This window comes from Ceratina calcarata, unplaced genomic scaffold, assembly GCF_001652005.2.
Source record: "Ceratina calcarata isolate Rehan_Ccalc_2016 unplaced genomic scaffold, ASM165200v1 scaffold329.2, whole genome shotgun sequence".
Lineage (NCBI taxonomy): Eukaryota > Metazoa > Arthropoda > Insecta > Hymenoptera > Apidae > Ceratina > Ceratina calcarata.
In genome coordinates, this window is record NW_017155624.1 from 1,793,220 (window position 1) to 1,801,130 (window position 7,911).

A 7,911-nucleotide genomic window follows, 5' to 3' on the forward strand; every position below is an offset into this window, starting at 1 on the left:
TCAGAATATAAACCTACCGTGCAAAACAATAATTTAATGCGTGCACGATTATGCAGCCGCCTGTCTCACGGTTGGCTCAATGTAAATTGTTAATATTATACTGGCTACGCGATTAAAAATCCTGACTTAATGTTCTCAAAAATATTCCTTGCATCAACACTGTTGTTCTCGAAATAATTAGAAATAAATCGCTTAGGGAAATTTGTAAATGATTTTATAATCTTATTTTATAACGTTATTTTTAATGATTTTTACTGATCCAATTAATAGAGTTTGACGGGATTTATCAAAAATGTGTCGGATTGCAAATCTTCATAACTCGGAGCTGGCCTCTAACGATGGTTGCACTCCTCCCAACAGTGTGCTGGTAAAATTTAACGATATTTAAAGGGCTGGTTTACGAGCATCCATAATTATGCCACAGCCGCATGCAATTATCCCTGGATTTCTATCGGCTCACTCTATACGCTTCTCCCGCGTTCGAAACATCAAAATATCATATACTTAATAGCAGGTTTTGCAAATGCATACCATCCCGTTTCGATGATACAAAGAGGATCATTCGTCCAATCTTCCTTTCCTATCTCCACTGCTGTATAATAATTCAGCCCGTGTAGGTTTAATTCTCTATTTCAAATAGCAAATCACACAAATTCTATAGATAATAGTGGAACCTGTTCACAATAAAATAATATTGAAATTCTTGAGAAAAATCGAATTAAATGACGGAAATAAATATAACAGAAATTGAGTTCTGTGATGAATTAGGAAAAATTACTATCGCTCGGCTAAAGAAGGGGTTAACGCTTGATTCTGATGAAGCATTTTGACTTTTCCCATTTAGTTCGTTTCATCAGTCAGCCGTTTTGATCGGGGGAACGCGGAATATTGGTGAAAAGCCGGTGGGAACGATTTACGGATGGAAACGCGTTCCACAGAAGTTTTCATTGATGTCGTTCAGTTTCGAAGTCGTTAATTGCAATAGTTCGCGTGTTTCTACAATAGAAAACTAGCAATTACTTGGTCCGTCAGAAAAGGGTGGCGACGAAAATGGCGAACGTTACGATGACGGTTTATTTCCTCGATCGTTTTATATTCTACTCGTAAACCGACGGTAGCAACATTACTCGAGAGTCTGCTGGAGATCTCCACTCCAGGAAACTAAGGAAAATTCACTGGATGCGCGGCATTAAACTCTCGAAAACAAAAGTAATGAGTAATGAGCAGCTCCCCGGTATCGCCGCATCGATGAAGCGTAATATATTTTCGCGTAATTGCAACGGAACGCCACGGTCCGTCGTCTAATGAAGATCCCAGACCAAGAGAGATGCTCCGGAAATTGTTTAATCCGTCTGGTCGAGAACTGGCGTACGGTTTATAAATTTATCGCTTCCGGTCTCGTCGAGATTGCTCGAGAGTGCAATACGTGTCTATAGACGGGCGAACAAAGTCTCGCCGAGGGTAGAGAATCACGGAGGTGGTCCGCGACCTCGACGCGTCGAGAACCGCGTGTCGGCGCGACGAAAACGTTCACCTCGCGCGGCGTGATCGATCGGGCGAAGCCGCGATCGGTCGCATCGAAGTCAATGGGAACGGCGGGAACGGCTTCGTACGTTCGACTCGTGGAAAACAGATGGCCAAGTATTCGCCGCCCGCTCTCGCCCCGTGTCGATACTGGGTTGGCCGTATTTCCCGCGCGCGCGGCGGAGCGAGGGTGGATCTCAGTGGAAAAAAGAATACCGGGAATAAAGCGGGTAGGGGAAAAAAGGGTGGAAAAAAAGAGTGGTCGACGACGAACAGGTTGGTAGGGATTGAACGACGCTTTGCGCAGGATGCGAGGACGCCGGTGGGAGGTAGATTCGAGGGAAAAAGATGAGCCGTTCGGCGATGGAACCAGGTAGGGGTGCAGGTCGGATGTAGCGATCGGTGCCCGTCGCCGTTGGTGGGGGTGCGAAAAGAGCGAAAAAAGTAAGAGGGAAAGAGGCGCGGCACGGCGACGCGACGGTATCGGGGAAGGAAACTGAACAACGCAAGTCAATCGTGCGTCTCTTAATAGAAAAGTGGGGTCGATTTATGGGTTATAGGTAAACTGTGCTCTCACCCCCTCTATATCATCAGGCTCGTGTCCCTCCGCCCCCGTCCCCGGCTTCGATACCCTCTTTCCACGCTGTCTACACACGTCCAGAGGCGGCGACCGATCGGCCAGCAGATATCGCTCTTTCGTTTCCCATCGACACTATCCCCCTTTTTTGTCAACCGCGTACTCTCCGCGGCCCTGACCGACTGCCACACGTGAGAAATTTCCACGTGACGCAACGGACGCCAAGGACTACATCTGAGGTGCCGTTCAGGGTCACACCTGTTTTCACCGACAGAACTTTCAACTACGATATCGTTCATTAAGACTTCTTTTAATTACGCTCATTATTTTGCAAATTATGTACTTATTGCAATTATTCAAATTTGAAAATTAGACATTAATCAAAATTTTCTTTTTCTTTTTAAGCATTTCGAATTCTTTATTCTTTAATCAATCCAAAGAAAAATGTCACGTCAGAAATTTGTAATACAGAAACAATTTCATTGAAATATTAACTTGACGTATTAAGTCATGTCGTTACACCAGAATGGTACTCCTCGTCTTAACGGCTGTCCAACCTGTGACACGGCGTTCGCAACGGGTTTGATTAATAGTCGCGTCCTAATTTCCGCGGCGGTTGCATTCGCGCAAATGAAGCTTGTCGCGTGGCAAGAGTATTACACTATTTAAAAGGCAAACAATCGAAACGTACGCGCGCATGCACGCGGAACGAGGAGTTCGTCACCGAAGGGGAAAACGGAGTGAGATACCGGCCGAATAACTGACCAAAAAAAAAAAGTCAAAGAACGAAGCAAATAGAAAAATAAAAAATGGTACCTAGACAGAGACGAGATTTTTGTTTCTCCTACAAAATTTCTCCCATTCTCTGGCCGTCGTGATACGCGGACACGTTTTTTGAGATCGTTGCGATTCGCCGGAACGCTGATCGCGTATTACGGATGCAGCAAGCTGTATAATTCTCTGTAGCCCGGAGTTATAATGAACTGAATTTCCGAGATTTCGAATTCGTGAAAGGGATCGTAACGTTCCTCATCTCTCTATTCCAGTAATTTTTCCAGTAATGAATTTACCACATATGATTTATGTATCGTTTTTATTTCTGATTCGAATTAAATTACACCATTACAGTAACCAGCAACAAGTATGAGAAAATGCAATGATTTACGTGATCAGGGAAACTTTTATCAATAATTCTGTTGCATAGATTTGTCGTTGAAAAATTTTAACAATACGTAAAAGTTCTATGAGAAAATTGAACAATTCCATTAACGAAGCAGACGTTTCATCGAACCGTAATGTTTACAGGAAATGTCCGGTATTAAACAAATTAGTGACCGAGGAGTAATTTGAAAACGCGCGGATACGGGTTGTTGGCCTCCTCTAAATGGAGACGGCAGGGGGGTGACACGCGAACAGAATAGACATTAAACGGACATTTCCATCGGTACCTGATGTAACACGCGGACGCGCATAATTTCCAAAAATACATACATCTATTCCCCGTACACGCGCGACCGCTATCAGCCGCCTACAAACATTACCGATAATTACCATTATTGCTAATTGATGTATACGGAAAATTATATCATTCTGATTGATTCGTTCCGCATCAAAGCGGCAGTCATGAATGAATAACAAAAACGTGCCTTTTGTACCCGCCGCCCCTCGTTCCCCTGTCACGGAAGAATCCCGACGACACATAAATAATCAGGTCGGACACGCCACCAATCGAATTAATGACAATGCCGACGCAACGCGTTGCACCAGTGTTGGCCCTCTCTTTCTCTCTCTCTCTCTCTCTCTTTCGCTATCCCCGTCCGTTAGAATCGCGTTATCAACGAGAGCGATCAAGGTATCAACCGGTTACCGGTTTCTAATTTTGTATGCAAATCTGTCACGACCGACTAATTGAATCGAACGTAACGCGGGATCTATCTGGCTGATCGAGATCCCCGAAAGAGGAGAAAACGAAGCCACGGTGACGTTCGTCCGCTCGCGTTTTCGTCACGACGGCAACTGAACAAATTCGCGCGTCGTCGCGAAAAAAGGATCGCGCGTGAAAATTGAAGTTAACGCGGGAGATTAGATTCGAAATTTCCACCGGATTTTACTGCATTTATCTTCATAAATAAAGAAGTAAGAAAAGTGGGCCGTGGAGATTTTTTCCACGCTGATTAAAATAACACCGCGATTGGTACCAGGGTGAATATAGAGTGCAGGAAGAGGTTCGAACGGAACGAGACTGCGAGGCGTCGTTCGACGAGGAGCGCTCACGATCCAGAGACTAATAACCCGATTTCCTGTAAATTTCGCGTCGGCCGCTCGGTTCTTTTTTCCCGAGGAAATAACCGGTTTAATCAGGGACGGCTTCCTTTCCGTGCTATTTGCACGAAATTTCGGAGTTTCGAGCCCGCACGATACGTGGTGGGTGGCACAGCTGCGCCGAATGCCTGCTAAAATTAGGATGTGCGCGCGCGCTTCGGTGTGTGAGTGCGTGCTACCGTGCGTGTGCACACGTCTGCGTGTCTGAACGTGTACACGCGCGTTCTACTCGCGCTCGTCCTCCGTAGTAAGCTTTTGCGCTCTCTCGGCCGTGCTTGGCCTCTCACCCCCGATGAAAGAGAGACAGAGGGAAAGAGAGAAATGGCTCGCTCGCGCGCGCGCGCGCGCGAGCTCACCATTCCGCTCGACGATACGCGTCACGTCTCTGCTTCGGTCTCGCTTCGACCCTCTGGCTACGAGCTTTTTTCTCCCGTGTGTGCGCACGAAGGTCGGTCGCTGGCCAGTCGCGAGGACGAGGAGGACAGCGGAGAGAAAACGACAGAGGAAGCGGGAACGAGACAGTCGGCCGGCGAGGGTGGAAAAGAAAGAGTGGCAAGATGCGAGAGGGTCGATAGGTGGGCACCCGACCACCCTAAAAGTCCGCGCAACCACCGCCACCGGGGCCACCCTTCTCCTCTTTCCTCGTCGTTGTCCTTCCTTCCTCCGGCGTCTCACCCTCTGGCCTCGTCTCGCCTCGTGCCTCCTACGTACGAACCGGCGGCGCTCTGCGCGGCGCCGCGACGTGCCAGGGGCGCGACGGCTGCTTTATAAATATCTACCGTGGAACGTTAAACAGTTCGCTAGTTACTAATGAAAAAAGAAATAACGCTTAATATTAGTTGGTGCACCTTCGCCCGACCATTTGTCGACGAGCCGCGCGCGTTCCGCGACGACGAGACTGAAAGGGGTGAACGGACGTGCGCTCTTTTGAGTCATTTTCAACCGAGTAATCGATAAACGGGAGCTGGCCATCTAAGAATGTAGAAATTTAGGATCCTCTCTACGTTGAACGACAATATTTTTACGTAAAATAGGCGCGCTGTTTCTTTTTTAAATAACTAATTAGTTACACTGATTCGATTACTGCATAATTCTGTTTGCAGTATAAATATACCTATCCTCGGATTCAGTGATTAATTTCATACAATAAATAATTGTTTGATAAACGTTAATGCGTTAAATCTAAAGAAATCCCGCAATGAGTTTATTTTATTGACAATAAATACCCTCAATTATGGTAGCGATGTAAATAGGAGAATTTCTAAATCAAATTAAGAATGCTTCGCACAGCGTATCTCTTACGAAAAGAATTTCTCAATAAATATATTTCATATGAATTTCAAATTAATATTGTACTTTTATTTGATTTCGCGCAATGAACGATCAAAGGAATGGATCAGAATTCGCTGGAAAAAGTCGAACCGTCCATATATACGGAAAACAGATTATGAATGTTTGAGCGAATCGTGAAAACAGCGCAGAGTTTTTCGTATTCGCAGTTTTGTAGACGGTGATCGATACCAGGACCGGAGGGGCTTTTTATAACGTCTCCGGCGATAAATGTTAACGATCAGAGCCGGGGTGGGAACGCGAGGCGGGTTACACATAAGAGTGGCGATAACCGGCGATAATCTCGTTTTTTCTCGATACTTATTCATGCAAATATTTATAATTCACCGTAAGCGTTTTAATTGCGTTAGCACGGTAACAAGTACCTCGCACACCATGCGTTCATTAACTATGGAAAAATGGTAGGGAATAGGTCGGCGGAAGGTTGAAACCGGCCAGTGAATTTTCAAAGGAGAATATTGATCGCGCGCGGCCTCTCCGCCGAGTGGTATCTTCGCCTTTTGTAAATTTATTTGCATTCGTGGGACGCACTCCGCGGAAACGGAAAGAGGGACAAAGAGGAACGGACGGGGAAGAGGACGGGATAAACAGAAAGACAAAGAGAGAGGCAAGCAGAGAAAAATCAGGAAATTTGATCTCTCCGCCCCTATATGAGGCGCGAGTGTGCCGTGTGTACAGTTAATTTAATTATCCGTGCATTTCGGAAACGGATTTGTCCTTTGTACGGGGATAATAAATTCCGTGGAAATGCGGAGACGACGCCGCGGAAAGCTGTGTTTTGTACAAGAAGCAGACAGTGGGTAATTATCAATACACTGCGATGCGGGTTTTTCCTAATCAAATAGGAACGGTAAGTAAAAAAGGGAAACAGAATCGGAAACGATTTGTTGTCGTTGCGCTTGGTACCGGTGGGTGTATCGAAAATTGAAGGAAACGTCGATCAACAAGCTTCAACATATGTCTTTATCATTACCGAGCCAGTTAATTGGAAATTCATATAAGCGCCTAAAATATGCAAATTCGGGACAAAGAAATTCATTTTGAAGTTTAATTAAAAATGAGCCGAGCAAAAAAACAGAGGGGAAGAGTGGAAAACAGAAAAAAAATGGGAGGAGAGAAAGAGAACGAGAGATAGAAAGGGAGAGAGCGACGGAGGGATGGAGGGAACAGAAATCCCCGCTATTATACGTCAAACCTGGCGCACCTGCCTCCCCGACGAATATGCAGCGAAATTAAATCAGGCTGAAAATATCTTCGTAATGAGGGAACCATGGAGGAAAGAAGTGAGCGCGGATGGTCGAGCCAGGGAAAAAGGCCACGCGTGCGTGCGGTCAGAGTTGTCGAACGAGCCGAATTAAAGCGGCGGATGTCTGAACGGAACGGTGCAACGACCCTCCTGCGAAGGAAAGGCCCGCTTCCGGTTGAAAGTTCGCGTTACAAAGCGAACAGGACAAGGTCCGTTCATGGTTTCGAGCGTTTCGTTCCGTCCGCATACACGCATCTCGCCAGGAGAGAGAGAGAGAGAGAGAGAGAATTACGCGTACGCGCCAGTCCGCCTCGGAGAGCGCCAGAGCTGACGTCTGAGATTTAGAAGCCGCAAAATAACAAAAGCTTAAACAATTTCCGGGCAGCTACAAAAGCGAGGCCATTCTCGCGGACCAACGTCGCGTCATTGTTTGGTCTTGCGGCCGACGAGCGAAAAGCGGGGGGTGGACTTCGCCCTCTGGCGAACGACGCGGAGGGCAGCCCGGCACGTTAATATGTCGCGGAGACGCGATATCGCTTTAAATGCTGCGCCGTGCGGTACCCTATTAAGAAGAAGACCCGAGAGCTTAACGCCCGGGAACGAGCTCGTGAAACATTCGGGCAACCGTTTTTTCTAATGGCCGCATATGAAGGTTTTATTTGGCAGGGAAACGACGCGCGTTTGCGTTTCAGATTTTTTTTAGAGAAATAGATTAGGGTGTTGCTGTATACAACTCTCAGACCTGAGATTTAAGTATATATTGGCTATACAGTCAATCCTAAAAGTTTATGTACCTTAGAAAAACGCTTTTCCTATAATTAAAAAGAAATTAGACGTCGGAAGAATAATGCTAATAATAAATAGCTATGTGCTAAAAAGTATAGAAGGAAAT